This window comes from Parus major, chromosome 6 (genome assembly GCF_001522545.3).
Source record: "Parus major isolate Abel chromosome 6, Parus_major1.1, whole genome shotgun sequence".
NCBI classification, from domain to species: domain Eukaryota; kingdom Metazoa; phylum Chordata; class Aves; order Passeriformes; family Paridae; genus Parus; species Parus major.
In genome coordinates, this window is record NC_031775.1 from 29497507 (window position 1) to 29514602 (window position 17096).

At 40.1% G+C, this 17096-nt stretch overlaps 1 long non-coding RNA gene across 5 annotated transcripts in view; it reads right to left on the reverse strand.

Annotated features, from left to right (window-relative positions):
• Positions 1–6153: 6153 nt before the first annotated feature.
• LOC107207102 overlaps positions 6154–17096 on the reverse strand; it is a 105389-nt gene continuing 94446 nt past the window's right edge. For all 5 annotated transcript variants that reach the window (XR_001522613.3, XR_004498147.1, XR_001522611.1 and 2 more), the window contains exons 7-8: positions 11541–11663; positions 6154–10346 (exon numbers count right to left, since the gene is read on the reverse strand). This is a non-coding gene — a long non-coding RNA (uncharacterized LOC107207102). The remainder of the gene's footprint in view (positions 10347–11540; positions 11664–17096) is intronic.

Sequence of the window (17096 nt, forward strand, 5' to 3'; positions counted from 1 at the left end):
TGTATTTAGTATGAAGATACACTTTCAAAAACCACCAAAGAACAGAGTTTCTGCAGTCCAGTGGAGCTGTGAACAGTTTGAGGGCGTCCCCTGAAACCTCTCCATCCCCAGTAATCTTAAACCTCCAAATTCCCACAAGACTGACCCCTTATTGATAGCAAAGATAAAGGGGCTGTGTTCTGAGCCTCTCTGCATTTCATTAAAACCTGAACTGCAGAGGAGGCCAGAACAGGAAAGAAAATCCTGTGGGTGAAGATTTAATTCCATGGAAGATGGTGGCCAGTCCTGGGTCAGGTTCTGTGGGGGGAAGATTTCTTCCTGTGCTTTTAGATATGTAAAAACACATTGCATGAATGAAATTAGAAATTACTTCCCTGGCTTCTGGTAACAGCAATAGTAATCTGATGTAAGCTTGAGAAGAATTAAATGATTCCTATCTTCAAGTAATATTGATTTTCCACCATGGCTGTTGCTCTCTGATTATTGGCTGTTACTTAATTCATTGTGTATCTGTAGTAGTTGCTTTGGCTATTTTTAAGTGCTGTGCATTTTTATGCTCACAAGTAGGGCAGTCTTGCCATTTATTTGCACTGGGAAGTTTTGGGGAGTGTGCAGATCAAACCTGTGTCATTTGGGACAGTCACTGTGTTGAGTGTGGACTCCATTTTTTATTTGAGCTTCTTCCATCTAATATTCCCTGCCTACACATTTAGGAATTTTTCTTGCTGCAATATCTGCCAAACCTGCTTGAATTCTGGGACTTGGGGATCACATGAAAAAAGCTCCCATCTCTCCTCTCCATCCATTTGGTTTTTCCCAAGCTAGAGCTGTTTTCCCTCAGCAGATGGATCAGTAGATGCAGGACTTGGTCGAGCCCAGGTCATCCCAACAGCTGTTGCACAAAAGGCAGTGATGCCCAAGGCATCCTTCTTGTAGGAAGGGAACACAGATGGGGAGACCTCTTCCTGAGGCCAAAGGATGCACTTCCCAAGGACAAATAGCAGCCAGAGTTATGCATTGGCCTGATGCAATGAAAATGGTCAAAACAGGGGGGCTGCAGCTATAAAGGAAAATGACACTTCCCAAGGGAGCAGACAGATGAAAATATAAATGTAAAAAAGCCATGGAAATGATAAAAGGCTCTGATGGAAAGCAGTAGAAAAGGGGAGGTTGTATGAGCATGGCAGTTGGCAGGAGAAAGCTGAGTTCCTTTTGGGTTTCTGTTTAGTTACAGATGTGGCAGGAGGTTCCACTGGAATTTAAAAGAAATCACAGAAACCACCTCAGGAGCGTTGGGAGGTTGTTGGGAGGTGTGGGCAGGACTGTGTCTGTCACAAGAACAAAGGCAATGTTTGTACACTTGGAAAGGGCTGACGAGCATGACAAGAGATGTAAAAGGGATCTTTGATTTGAGCCACAGTTTGACAGGTCTCAAAGTGTCTGAGCCTGAATCAGTTCCTTTTTTTGTTATATGGGGTCTCCTAAGTGACACCAAACCTTGTTGGTGGCTTCTTAGCCAAGGCAGAGGGGAGCCAGGAGCTCCTTCCACCCCAGGGCAGGTCAGGGCTTCTCCAGCCCCAGCCAAATCCAGTGGCTGCAGGATCCTGGCTTTGTGAGAGCAGCACTGTCACCAGCCAAAAAATGGGAATAAACCAGCTGACACACAGCCCACTGGGGAACAGGGGGACATACAGGGAGATGCAGAGCATTCATAGCTGTCTGTGCCTTTCTCCTTGACCAAAACTCCTTTACCTGAAAGCAGGATGGCCAAAGGCAAGTACAGAACTGGTCTGAAAGCCCATCCATGGCCAGTCCTGACAGTTCAGTGCTGCCTTAAAGACCACTGGTACAAACAGCAGGAGCTTCAGCAGGGCCTGGCAGTGGGGAGACAGCAAGCTTTGTGTTCCATTGCCTTGGGTGACATTTGGTTATGTTTAAATATTGTACAGGATGCTGGCTGGGTTCTTCTCACCACTGTCAGATGTCTGCAGCCTCTAGGTTCAGGGTTGCAGTCCTGCAGTTTGTGTTTCTGCTTGGCAGACATGAGTCCCAGCACTGTGTGTCAGAGAGGGCAGGAGCAAATACAGAGATGGAAATTTCCCCAACGCGTTTGTCATAAGGTCACATAAGAGGAGAGAAGCTTGAGCCAGTTAATAATTAATAGCAGACTTTTAAAGTAGGAAAAATCATCTTGTTTGTTATAATTCATTGTTATAAAATGGGAGTATGTTCTGCTGAATTTATGAGGGAAATCCTCAAAGCTCTGTTTATTTTTTAGTGCCAGATGAGTCAGTTTTGTTATCCTTAGCAATAATTTGTGCTATAATGAAAAATTTGGTATGATTTATACAAAAGGGTTTGTGTCTTCATTGTAAATAAACACTGTTCATTTTGTGCCATTAGGTTGAATCAAGAAATATGTGCTTTAAGATGCAGTTTACAAGTTAGTGAATATCAGAAATGATAAATAGCATGACAATCTTTTTGGAAAGGATGTAAGTCTTCGTGCTTCCAGGACATAAGATAACCTCTAATTAATGGGGGCTACTAAGAATTCTTTCCTGTCAGCAAGTTATTCCATAATTGCTTTCTCTAAGGCTTCCTGTCCTTCCCTCTGAAGCAGCTGCTGTGCTTCTGCAGGAACAGGATGATAAAATCAATAAATCCCTGACCCACTCCTATACCTCTGTGAATGTCTTTTTGGATGGGAACTTTTCATCCACTCAAGATCCAGGCTCAGTTTGCTTTGTTTGCAAGGCAAAATCTGCTGAATGCCTAGGCAGAAGAAATTACTGACTTCCTTTAGTGATGTCTTCACTTGTGACAGGAAAAACAAAGCCTAAATCCTTCAACTCATGTGTTGGCGTGTAGGAAGGAATGTAAAGTAATTTTTTTCAAGAACTTCACCTGGAGAAGCAGTTGGTTGTGTTAAATAGACCCAGAGAACAAATATCCATCTAGCAGAAGAAGAGAAAAGCTTTGTTTTTGAGAGCTTGTCTGGGTAAAAGAAATCTCACCCCAACCATTCTCTGAGCTTCGGAGCTGTGTTTAGGGAGCCTTCCACTTTGCCCTGGCCCTCAACTCTTTATAATTTCCTCCTAATATTTCCACTTGTCTTCACCAAAACTACTTTTGGACTAAAGCCTTATTTTTGCTATGTAATAGTCAGGCCTCTAAAATTACCTGATGGTCTAAGGGTTTTAAGATAAATGGAGGAAATGGCTCTCTGGAAGTGCCTTTGCCCTTTTGTCTGTCATACAAAGCAGCTGAGGGATTGGCATAGGCTGAGACAGGCTTAGTTTAACATTAAACTAATTGAAAGTTGGTGCAATGAATCACATCTAATGTGTCATTGGAAAGGAGGCTTCTTGATCTTTAGATAACAGTGCAGTCTAAGATAATATATATCCACTTTTTTAAAGGTAGGAAGTAGGCTGGGAAAGGGAATGTTTCTAATGAGTGATAAAACTGCAGATGCACACACCTGGTTTGGGAAGATGTCTTCCTGCAGGTCAGGGTCTGAGGCAAATAAAGGAAGCCCTAACTGGACATGAATGAGCTTTTATTTTTCCCCTCTAGGCAATCCAACAACAGGATGCTTTCCTTAGATGTATTTGCAATCCCTTCCCTCCCCTTCTTCTCCCATCAGTGTCAAAGCTTGAATTATATTGTATTTATTTTTTTTTTCTCTCTTGTTTGGACATGGACAATGAAAAGTGAATCTATCCATGCTTCAGATCCATGTGACTTGGAGAGGTTGTACTGATCATCAGCTACAAGCTGTGAATAAAGCCTTCAAACCTTATTTAAACATCACAGCACTAATTATGGTTTCCTTAAGTAAAAGGCTCTTAAACTATAATTACCCATAAGATTAAACATTGGCAGTTACACAAGAAATTGTATTACAGGCTTGTACCAGGGGGCTGAGCTCACCCCACCGTCTCAGTCAATCAAATCTGGTGAGAAGGACAAATACAGCAGTCAGAGCCAGCAGTGGAAAACCATCCCTGTGTCCTGCCCAGCCCCAGCATATGCACAAAACTCATCTAATATTCAGCATGCACTATTCAGTTTACAGTGCTGCTCCCAAATCTCAGCTGATGTAAACATATGTTGAGCTGCTAAATGCTGGTTTCCATCAGTTCAGGTTTCAGCTCCCAGTGCAGAGATCTCTTCCCTTTGTGTTTAATGTGAAGCTCCCCATTAATCACCACCAAAAAGGGAAACAACTCTAATGCATGGTTTTGGGTTTTTTTTTTAAAGGAAACAGGGAATTTTGGAGGGCAGTTCTGATAAAACAGACACTCTTGTCCTTGTGAGTGTTCACTGCTCACTCCACCCCTTTGTAGCATGAAACACACAAATTAAACAGGTGTTTAAATTTGGACCAAGTTCAAGAAGAGATGGAGGGTTGGTGCTAGAATAGACATTTTCCTCTCATCCTCTGCAAACCCACACTCCCTTCCTGTGCATGATCAGGTAGTTTCTTCTTTTAGTGAAAAATACATGAGCAGCATAAAGCCTCTTATTCCTGCTTGTTTGTAATGAATTTTGTTATTTGCCCCTACAATCTGTTGGTTTGGCTGCATGACATTGATTTCCAGCTAAAACAATTCACTCACCAATTACTTCCACAAACAATTTCAAGCAATTAAGAGAACTAAGTGTTTCTGTACTGTTAAGAAATACATCTCTGAAGAGCTTTTAAAAGATGCAGCATGAGATGCTAAAATTCACTTTGTTTTTTTCTTAGCTATTAGCAGGGGAAATTATCAGAAAACCCAGTAAATGTTTTATGCTCCCCCACCTACACATGTAAGACATCTACCAGAACTGCAAATGTTTTTAAGTTGGAGATTACCTGCTTTCTTCCACATAACTTCTTTGTGGGTTTTGTTTTGTTTTTCTCTTAAATAACCCACTTTTGTCCACTGTGTGGATGAAAAGCACATATATCTATTCCCTGCATATTCCTGCTGGATTCCATGTGATGCTGCACCCCTTGTCTTCAGCCCTGCCTGTACACAGCTCTGCAGAGCACATCCCTTCCTTCCTTTGGGCAGGATTTAGGATTAAATGGCATTTGTTGAGGGGTTGATTGGAAGGAAAGCAGAGTTTGCATATGCAGAGAACAAGGGTGGAAAAGCACATGGCTTTTATGTGGGAATGAGGCACAGGAAGGCACCAGAGCTGTAAGGATCTGTAATCAGCAGACACCACACGGTTCTGCTGCTGGGGGTGCCACAATTTAAGTGCAAATTAGCAAGTTTGAGGAGAGTGCCTTAAAAATTACTAAAGCATTTCATGATTATGAGGAAGACTCTAATTCAGGAGACAATTCCCACACTCCCACCTGAAGGCATTACCATTTTCTGTCTACCTGTGCCCCTCCTGTCCTTTTTAATAAGACTAAGTTGTGAATTCCAAATATCACTGTTGGCTCTTGTTTTGCAAAGTCTTTTTCCGTGTTTGTGGCTAGAAGAGTTCTTGTTACATCCTGATTTTCATGGATTATTTAAGAGGAGTTAAAAAAGAGCAGTGAAAAACACAGGCCTAGGATCTCACAGACATTGCCATGACCTCTTTTGCATCCTTTTAAAGCAAATATTTCTCTTCCTAGGGATTCTGCAAGTGTGTACATTTGAGTTCTAAACACGCAATAGGTGAAGTGCTGGGACCAGTTTTACACAGGTGTGACTCCTTTGGTTTTGATGGAGTTTCTACATATTCACTGGCAGAGGACGTGAATAAATACTCTGGAGCTTTGAAGACAGAGCTACAGCAGGAACTGACAGAGAGCAAGACTTCTTTTTGGAAGTGAAGCACAGGAATGAATCTAGAATGTGTTTTTATATGTATACATAAAGACATGGGGGGAAAAGTCACAGAAAGGAAGAGAGAATCTTTTGTTGTGAACCGTGACAGATAACCCTGGACTGACAACAGCCATCATTTTTTGTAAATACTATAAATTCTTTGGAAAATCTTGGCACCTGAGTGTATAAAATCTCCCAGTGAGGTGCATTCATTCTCCTCCCTGTGTTTCACGTGAATCCCTCTTCTCCAGAGATTTTCACAAACACTGAAAAGATTGATGTCCAAATATGAACAAAATGAGAACAAACTCATCATCGAACAGGACTAAAAGAAAAGGAAATAGCTGATTTAATTAGGTTTTTAGTGATGATTCAGACCAACATAAATCACAATGAAAGGACAAAAATAATTACAGGTAATTAATGCCAAAGTATCTAAAGCTAAGGAATTTAGTTAGCCTTGAGCACAGTACATAACACACCCAGTTCTTCTTTCTGTAGATAACATAGTGCATCCACTAATTTAGGTTATGGAGTTTCTTTTACACTTGTAATTATCTTTAATACTGACACTTCTTTGGCCATAAGGGGAATGGTGCTGATGGTGTAACGAAGCCAACCTGTCTAAAACATAGAAGCTTTTTTGTTTTGTTATTCCTGGAGTTAAAACAGCATGAGTCAAAAACAAATTAAATCCATCATTCTGCCACTGGCTAGATCAGTATAAAATCAGTGAGATGCAAACAGAGCTGGATGCCATATTTTTTCTGTCTCTGGCTGAGGTTCAGTAATGTTTCTCAACTATAGTTTTGTTTTTAATGTGTCAAAAAAGAAGCTCTTCAGTGGCAATTTTTTATATCAGTATTATGGTGAAATTGAAGCTCTGATTTCAAAGATGCAATTTTTTATGAAGATCAGTTTCACGCACTTACCTTCCAGAGCAGTTTAAAAGAAAAATATTGGAAGGATAAATAGAATATTTTGCCATTGATAAGAGCAGCAGGAACCATCTGGATGGAATAGACTGAGAGCATGGATTTAAAGGATGCATTTTGGTAGTTGAGAAAGGAAAGCATTTTCTCTTGGGTCAGATCCCCCTCTGTATATTTCCATTTCCCCTCACCACACAGGGGGTTTCATAGACTTTATTTTACAGCAAAAAAATGATGGGTGTATGGGAGTATGAATTAGGTCTTAAGTTTCCATGTCAGATAATCTACATTTTTTCAGAGGGGAAGCAACAAATTTTCAGAATTTTAAACCACAACTGGAAAAAGTGAGCCCAAAATCTGGGGCACGTTCATTATGGAAATAAATTAATGACCAGAGCTGGTGCTTTCTTATGATTTTCTTTGTCCCCTTCTGTGTGATATTTCTCTTCTTGTCTATGAAAGAAGAATCCTTTGAGGTTTTGAGGAGGTTTGACTGGGAAAGGAACATAAAAGCCAGTCTACATTTTTGAGGAGCGCTGATTGTGGAATTGTTTGCCTTTGTATTTCACAAAATGCTTGGGCAAGCCTCTGCTCCCTGAAGCAGCGGGGCTGGGTGTCACAAGAGTGTGCCCTTGTGTGACAGGTGGCACAGACAGTGAATTGCCCAAAGCAACGAGGCAGGGATCTGGTTTTACACCCTGAAAATGAGCTCAGGGTCAGTTTGTGTGGCTGGCAGGGCTGGTGACAACCAGGCCAGTCCCAGCCTGACTCCCAGCCAGGTGTGTTCCCTGCTCCCATTGTCACACAGGCCCAAGGGACATGGAACCAGGGCTCCACTGAAGGGTGAGGGGCTTTTTCACAGGACTTTGCATGGAATGGGAGCTCTGGTGGAGCCTCCAGAGCTGCTTCTTGCCATGGGCTGCAGGCGAGCATGGCACACTGCAGGCCCAGGGCTCCTGCAGCAGCCTCTGCAGCGCTTTCCCTCCTTGCACGCAGGCTATGGCTCTTCAAAAAACCTCCTTTTCCCACTTCTGCTTGGGACTGGGAGCCAAAAGCCCTGGGAGATCTCTCTCCTGTTCCCCACTGACAGCAAGAGCAGGGGGTGCAGAGCTTTCAGTCCCTCCAGATGGGACCAATTCCCCCAGACTGCGGAGACTCAGCTGTGACAACATCGGGGTTCTGGAGAGGGAAACAAACCAAAATCCTCCAGCCTGCCACCCAGGAGTGGGTGATCTTGATATTTATTCCACAGGATGAGCAGGAGATAAAAGGTAAGTGATCCCTGTACTTGGACAGCTCTGGGGAAATATTTTCCATGGTGAAAATCTCCAAAGGGAGTCAGGACCACGAGTGCCATTGACAATCCACAGAATGAGCCCTGGCAGGGCACAACTGAAAATTGAATTTTCCTTGCACTGGGGCACAGCAGAAAAAGGCTCCTGTGGTCAGGCATTCAGCAAGTTCCCAGCTCTGCAACATGGCCAAAATGCATTTCTGAGAGAGGTGGTGGAAGTTTGTTCCCAAATCCCAGCAAAGGGAAACCATACGTGAACATCCTAAAACATCATTTAGACCAGAAGCTGTATAATTAAGCATATCCATTAAGGGGGGCACAAAATACGAAGTAATGAACTCCATCTCTCAGAAGACCAGTACCTCACACAATAAAATTAATGGGATTGTGAAAGCCTGAGAGAAGCAGCCATTTTATGGATCTGCTTTGGACAACTAGGAAAGCAGTTCCAAATCCTTCCCCTCCACTTGTGGAAGTCAAGAGAGGGACTTCTATTTTGACCATCTAAAAGTCAATGCCTACTTTTAAAATTTAGTCTTCACATCAGAAAATGGCAGTTGGATAAAGATGTTCCTCCCCCTTTGTTATGCACATGATTTTTAAAGCCTTCCTGCATTAGAATTTAAGCACAAACTGAGCAAACTACAAAACCTCAAAACACGCAAATCAATCATTCCTGGGTTATATATCTTCAGAATACAATCCAAAAATAATTCTGGGTGTAGTTTTCAAACTTCAGCATTTCATAAACTAAATAGCCTGCAGCACAATTGGACTGACATGAATTACAAAGTAAAATAAATACACACTGGGATGTGTCTTTTGTTCCTGTTATTTTACTTTTCCTTTTGCCTTTCAGAAGTTGTATTAGAGCCCATAGTACTTGATAGGTGAAAAGTAGAAATGTCATTTAGAAGAGGGAAGTAATTTAATTTTGTGCTGTAGATTTCTAACATACATCTATGGAAATGTTCTTGCCTATGCCGGTGATTTCCCTGCCCTCAAATATTTAAGCAAGGATAGGGCATGCCTGAAAGATACATGTAAGTGCTTTTTTAATAAAAGAATTTAACCTCTGACTTTTACAAGCAGAGATTTGATTTCTAGATATGAGTTCTTTGCCTGCTTTTCAGTAAATTTTTCTTTACAGTCATTTGGAACACTGTACCCAAGGCTTTATTGTGCACGACACTTGGAGTTCTTTTTTATTGACTTAGGCTGCTTCTTGCCAAAGTCAAAAGGTTGGAAGCAAGGCCACTGGCATGGGAAGAAATGTTTAAAGAATAAAACTACTTTGGTTGGAAATAAGAGAATTGAAATGAAATGAAATGAAAGAATTGAAGCAGAATAAAATGAACTTTTCCCTTTTTATAGTCATGTTTGCTTCACAGGCAGTAATGACAGACCCAAACTAAGCTCTCTGCCATGGGAAGATGCAGGGATTTCTGTGCATCCAGCACTTTTATTTGGCTATCAGAGTCTTGGGGTTCAGCCACATATCCTGCATGTGGACAGGAGGGAGTTCTTTATCTCAGAACCTTATTCCTATTTATCAAACTTTTTCTCTACCTTTAATTCCTCACAGTTATTTCCTTTCCCTTCAAGACCTTCCACTTAATTTTCCCCTTTTTATTCACCCCTTTCCCTCTTTTCTGAGTTCATGTTGGCTGTCTGAAGGCATGAATTGAGAATTTGACTTACTGCAGGATTATTTTTGTGTAACCATACATTTAAATGACTACTTTAACTTATATATATGAAAATACAAGTTCATATCCCCTCGGTTTTATTCAAGCAGGAAAACACAAAACTTTTCAGAGATTTTGTTTTACCAGCTCATGTTCTTTCGTCGTGTAGATGAGAAGAGGGATCTGATGACTTCCTAGCAATGGCAAAAATCTCAGCTTGTGTTTGCTCAATTTTTCTTAGCGTGGCCTCATTTGCAAATGCACCAAACCACAAACCCACAGTTCAGTTTGTAAAGGCCAGAACACAGGATTTAATATTGACAGGTAAACAAATATTTTATATATTCCTACTATTTGATTACTTGGCTTAGGAAAAAAGAACAAAAAAACCCAAGCACCATCAGCTTTCAAGGCAAAATTGAGCCAGAATTGACAAGTCTCACCTGTGTTCATATTGAAATCAAACCAGACTGTGAGTTTCACATCATTCTAAAGCAAAACCAAAAGAATCTGGAGCTGACTCATTGAAAGACATTGAATTTACACAAAGTCTTGCTATAACAGAGCTCACCCACAGTATTCATCACCTTAGAATATACTCAGGCTGGCAAACCTGAAAAAGAGACAACATAAGCAGAACGTTATGTTTTTGCTTTATTTTTTTATTATTTTTTATTTATATGTATTATATTTATATATTATTATATTCTATTATTATATATTATATTATATAATATATAATATATTTATAATATTTATATTGTATATTTATATTTATAATATTTTTATCATATATTTTTATTTTTTTGTTACTACCTTCTGTGTCATGGGACATTTTCTGATTTATAAAAATACCTGTACATTCTTACAAATAAGAGTACCAATGACTCAAAGAAAAGTTGCATGGATAATTTATTTTTAATGTACAGGTTGGTAAAAAATTAGTTCCCTCAAACACCTCTGTACTAAATTAACCAGTCTAGCCACATCCTGACAGAACAAGTATAAAATAAATGTAATTTTTGATGCTGACCACATATGCAGAATGGCATTTCTTTGGGCCAGCAATTCAGGAGCAGTTTCTGTTCCCTCTCCCCTAACACACACTTCCTGGGGGGAGCAGGAAAAGCAGAAACAGTTGATGTGAAGTTGAGGGAATAAATTTAAAAGGATGTTATTCCCTTCACAAGGTGCTGTTCAGCCTGGGGAACACTTGAAGGCGAGGCCAAATCATCTTTCCATGCTGCATAAGGTAAGAAAAACAATAAGGCAATGAGGACAGAAAAGCCCCAAAAAACAGAGAGAAAAGACAAAACCCAGTGGGACAAAATCTGAGGGGTCTGTCCCACAGGAGCCTTTTCCATGCTGTTGTGAGGGATTTTATGCTTCAAGAAATGTGGATCTGTCTGCACTGGCTTGTGCTGTGTCATGGGGTGGGTGACTGTGAGTGCTCATCCAGGAGTAAATCCTCCACCAAAGAGGTTTAAAAAGTAATACAAAAGTTGATGCAATAATAAATAAGATTTCAAGGTCGAAACCTAAAGGTTTTATAGACAGCAGAAATCAGAACTCTCCTCCATCAGCTGTTTCAGAGTGGTAAAACTAAAAATAACACCTCACAAAGAGCTGCTCTGTTTTGCTTTTTATTTTTTTTTTTTTTTTCCTTAGAATGAAAACATTCCATTTAAAATTAACTTGTTTTGACTGAGCAACACAAAGGTAAAACATGAAAACAAAATAGTCAGCGTTTGGCACTGGTGTTTCCAGCTGAAACTCCTATAAATACTGCCCAGGCTTATGTGCTCACCCTTCCTGGATTTGGGAATTAGGCTTGGGGAGGTTCCACTCCTCCACCTCAGCTCCCACTGCAGTGGTGGCTGCTGGAAAAACAAACTGGATGTACTGTACACAGGCACCCAGCCAACTGCACCTGGAAAAGGAAAATAATGTTTTCAGAGGGAAATACACACAGCCCATGAGCACAGGACTCTGCAGGCAGCACCAGCAGAGATCAGGTGGTGAAATGTGTGTAGGAGGGAAATAGAGTGAGCAGAAATATCATTATTTAACTACAGTATTAAGTACAGCAAGGAGCTTCGTCCCACAAGGTCCAGAGTGCCATAAAATACGATTAACATGAATAGAATTAAAGACAATTTGTGTCTTTCAAGACTAAAATTCATGCTCTTACCACCGTAGCCTTAGGATTTTGATAGGAAAATGAAAGACTGGAAGTAGAATGACATAGATGAGGATTCCTTTGTTCAGTGACATCTAATAGCTCAAGGAAGAATGAAAATTACATTTTAATGAGAAATAACTTATCATATTAGACAGAGGGAAAGAGAAAATAAACCTTTTTTTAAAGAAAGAACCATGGAAATTAAACTATATCAATTGAAAGTATGTGATTTGCTGGGAGAAAAACAAACTGCATTTGGGTTTTTGGTTTGCTTGGATGTTTATGATTTTTAAAAAGAGGAGCAATTGTATCATTTTACACTTTAACACTGATTAGTTCTCCAAGCAAATGGTTGGAATTCTGCACAGATAACACAACTGAAATGGAAGGGTTCATTCCTACAGAGATCTGGTTGTTTGTCGAGTATTTTTTGCTCAAAGAGTGATAAAAAGGAAACTGAATATGCAACAAATAAATGAAAGTGAAGAAAGGTCTTTTGTACTCTTGATTTATCTTTACATTAAATCTTTTTTCTCCGAGAAGCGGATGCAGCATCAGTTCCAGCTCTATCTGAATATTCTCACATTTTTGTAGAGGAGCCAAAGAATATACAGTTTATAGAAATCTCCAGAAGTGCTTCAGGTGAGATGACAGATCCAGCTACAACTTCCTACCCCGAGTTCCCCCTCTGCCTGACAGCCAAACCAAGCAACTCAAAATGGGAAACAAATCAAAACAAAACAAGGCAACAGATGGATTCACAGCTGCACTCTGGAGTCAGGAAGGTGGAACCTCAAGAAACGCTGCCCAGTCTGTGCTGAAACTCCCACAGCATTAAATGGAAACTCAATTTCACTGCAATGGAGGTTTTCATACTGTAACAACAGAAATAGTTATAATTGCAAGAAAAATCTGAAAAAAATGTATTTCTTTAAAATGGCTTCACACTAACAGGTTTAAATTAGATATTGGGAAGGAATTCGTCCTTGGCAGGGTGAGGAGGCCCTGGCAGAGGTGCCCAGAGCAGCTGGGGCTGCCCCTGGGTCCCTGGCAGTGCCCAAGGCTGGGTTGGATGGGGTTTGGGGCAGCCTGGGACAGGGGAAGGTTCTTTAATCCCTTCCACCTCAGGCCATTCTGTGATTCTATGATGCTGGGCCACAAAACATGATTTTTAGGGAACTGGTTAAATTTTCTTACACAAATATTTGTCCAGAGATGGAATCCAAAGCTCCTCTCTCCCTCCTGCACAGTTCCTTTCCTGGAGCCCTTTTATTTATTTTTTTTTTAATTTTTATTTTTTTTCAGGCATGAATGTGGAATCTACAAACATCAGAGTTTATGTTGCATTCATGACAGGGTTATTTGTTGCACAAAATCACTCAATTACTCAATTCAGGGCAACTCAGTGCAAAAAAAGAAATAGTGCTTCCTAATTTTAGCATGGGATTTTGGTGTAAGTGGAAATATCTTGGTTGACTTCATCAGGTTTTGGAACAAGATGTTGAGAAAAGTGTGGGATGGCAGTGAGAAATAAACCTACAGAATCTTTGACCTACAGCACATACAGGTTGAAGGGATTTGCTCAACCAAATAACAATTTTAATTTAGTCTCCACTAGAAAAATAGGAAAAATTAAATGCTTGCCATATGGTGAAAATATGTTAAGCTTCAAAGAAGTAGGAATCATTAAATACAAACTATGAAAAGGGGTTTTAGATTTGAATGGTATGCCAGTTTCAATATAATAAAACATACATATATAATCCTATTAAAGCCTCATTTGAAAAAAATAAAAGGATTCCTTTGAATAATGCAAAATCTTAGGTCACATTTTTTCGCCTGTATATTTATTTTCATTTTAATCAAAGCTGCTATAGTGAGAAGTCTTGGTAAGATTTTCAGTGCACATCCGCTATTTCAATTTTTTACACAGGTAACATCAACATGAACCAGGCTTTGAAGATAAAGAAATGAAAACTGAAAAACCATGGACTTGTAAAATGTGGGTCACTCCATAACCAAAAGGAATATTAAAACCAAAGCCACACCAAGGACTCCCCTATCTTTTCCACAACTGAACTGTGTAGGAATTGAGGCAATAAAAAAGAAAACCTGAGCTTCTCACAGCCTTTCCAGCTCTACTGTTCTCACAAGGAAAACTGAGGGTACAGATCAAGGAGCTCTGGGAATAATTCTGGTATAAATATAGCAAAGGGCTTGCCAAAATACAGTTACACACACTAAATACCCACATTCCAACACTAACAGTCCCTTCCCTAAAATCTCCCTGTAATAAAGGGTAGCTGGGCACATGAATGCTCTTGGAAAACCGAACCCTAAAGGAGAGGGAAATGGCTGTGAGAAGGGTCACAGCTGAAGGCAGAGAGGAGCTGTAGCCCTGTGCTGCACTTGCAGTGGTTTCTTACAAGCTCCCTGTGAGTTCAGGGCCTTTCTAGAATTATTTGGGTTTTTTTTCCCCCCCCAGCAGTAAATATCACAAGCAAAGCACTCAGTGTTCTTGGTTGTTCCTGTTATTTATTCTCATGGGGTGATGCAGGAGTGCCTCAAACAAAACAAATTGTCGTGATACAGCCAAGGAACACACAATCAGTTCTGTCCCAAGCATTTTACAGGCTAATTTCTCATTTTCATTGGAGATCTACCTTTACATTAACCTTCAGGACTGAGGAGCGTGCCCATATCCCAAGCTGCTAGAAATGCTATTGAACTGCAAAACCTTCCTCCTCCTCCTCCTTCTGGATCTTTATCCCATAATAAAGATGAGAAATTGACTTCAAGATAAAGCTGTGTTTCCTTTTTATTTTTATCAGCTCTGTCAGTAATTCCATCACTAAGGCCACATTCCTGGCACTGCTTTTCCTCAGGTTTGGGTCTGGGATGATTTAAGAGGATTTCACATCATCTCTGCTGAGGGCAGTGGACTTAGTCCTGCCTGTCCTGGCTGGGGAAAACCTGCCCCTTGCAGCTTCACCCACAGTTTCTAGAAGATTCTCTTTGTGCTCATTTGCTGCTCTTTAATTCAAGTGATTGCAGAAGTGCAGAATGTTATCATTAATTACTGCTGCTAAATAACAAGCTTGACAGATAGAAAATCCTCCAGGAAGGAGCATCTGTGTATCTCTCCCTCAGCATGCACCAAACAAAGAGCTGTTTGTCCCTGCAGCACAAAAAAAGTCAAGTTCCTAGAAGCTCAGTCAAAATTTTGGCTTTCCAAAAGGAATTTTTCGAAAGTATCTCTCAAATACTGATTTGGGTGGTTTACTTCCCACAGGATGTGCAGTTTATTTATAAGAGTAAGTGTAGTCTTATTGTTTTGGGGTTGTTTTTGCTTGTTTTTTTTGTTTTTAACTCAATATCACTGGTAAAACTGTTTGCTGACACCTGCTTTCATGCACAGAAATTTTCTTTGATCCATTTGGAGCTGAGCATTTTGCTCAAGGAAAAATGCTTTTGGCGGTGTTTGGTATTCTGCATGTCATTTTAAACAGAGAGGGGAAAGACTGAATATCCACAGGTGATGGAGTTTATCTGAAAGATAAACTTAATGAGGAACTATCAGATAAACTGAAATATTAGCTGGGTGTTGCAACAAACTCCCACGTGATTCATGGCATTCGGTTTTCTTCTTCTAAAAAACCTTACAAATTCTCCACAGACAGCGTGCAGGATCGTGTTTTACAGAGTGCTGACAAAAAAAGCTACCTTTCTTTACCCTGTCCTTTGTGATTAATAACATTACACTGTATTCATCCAGGAACACTTAACCTCCAATAGCCATAACTGGAAAATCCCTGCAAAAAATGTCACCATGGTCCTGCACACAGAAATGTCAGCCAGCAGCCAAAACTGCCTGGAACAACAATTTCCCACGTGAGTTAAAGGAGCTATAAAAAGCACTGCTGAGACCTTATGACACCCTATTAATTAGCTCCTCCTGTGGATGGGTTGTATGAACTTGGTAGGGTTGTACAATAAATAAGAATAAAATCTCAAGACTTGCAGTTTGCCAGCTCATTTTGATTTACCCACCAGCAAGGCAGAATATCAGTGGAGCCTGTTTTTTTTGGGAAGTGCCTGTTCCAGTGTTCCCATTTTGCTTCACTAGCTTTTTAGGATAAGAAAAGAGCATCATGAGTTTCTAGATAAAGTATGTAAACCACTGATCTGACTACACAAAACAATCTCTTAGGGAATTAGCAGATTAGAGGGGAAAAAATCAGCAAAAAACTAACATTAGCAGCCAAAAATGAATGGCAATTAATGGCAAGACTAAATAAAGCTGAGAAGAAGGAAATGTACTGACACTCTGGACTACTGCTGATATTTCCCACACACTCCACTGCTGATGGGAAACTCTTGCATTTGCTTATAAATGCACTCTATAACCTAAATAATACAGAGAGAAAACTCTGAAATCCATTGTTTCTGTGAGGATCACAGCACCTAAGAAAAGACCCCAAATATGACTTAATCTTTAATTCCCTTTACAAAGGCTGTGAATTCTTTAACCCCTTTTTTTGGGTTTTTTTGTTTGTTTTGTTTGTTTGTTTTGGGGTTTTTTGGGGGGGGCTGGCGGGAAGAACTTTTAAAATATTTTTCTGAAGTGAATAGTTAATTTTGGAGCTGGTCTCTAAACAAAGAGTCCTGATAACATCCCAAGTTTCACATGCTGTTAGGAAGATAATCTCCACAGCTGGAAGGATGAGCTGCAGCTCCAACAAGTAACAAAATCTGTAACCTTCCTGCAGCTGTGCTGCACTGAGGCAACCAGAAATTGCAGGCAGATACAGATTGTATCTTATTTTTTAATGGAAAACAGGCACAGAAATAAACTGGAAGCCAAAATGGCCAACCCCAGCTAGGGAACTAGAGTCTGAGTTAGGACTGATTCTTAATGGAGGAAAGAAAATTATTTCCATTCTCAAAAGCAGCTCCAGTTAATGGTAAGGCACGTTGGAAATTGGGCTTGAAGAGAATGAGATTTGGGGATCAGAATATAAAGTTCCATGAAAATATCTCAGTACTCAGCAGCTAATAAAAAAAGAAAACTGAATTTTGGGATGTTAGGAAAAAATAGAGAACAAAATAAAGCAATAATATCTTTATGTCATTTTATTCATCTGTGTTATGCATGAATCTTGAATGCCATCTGTAGATTTA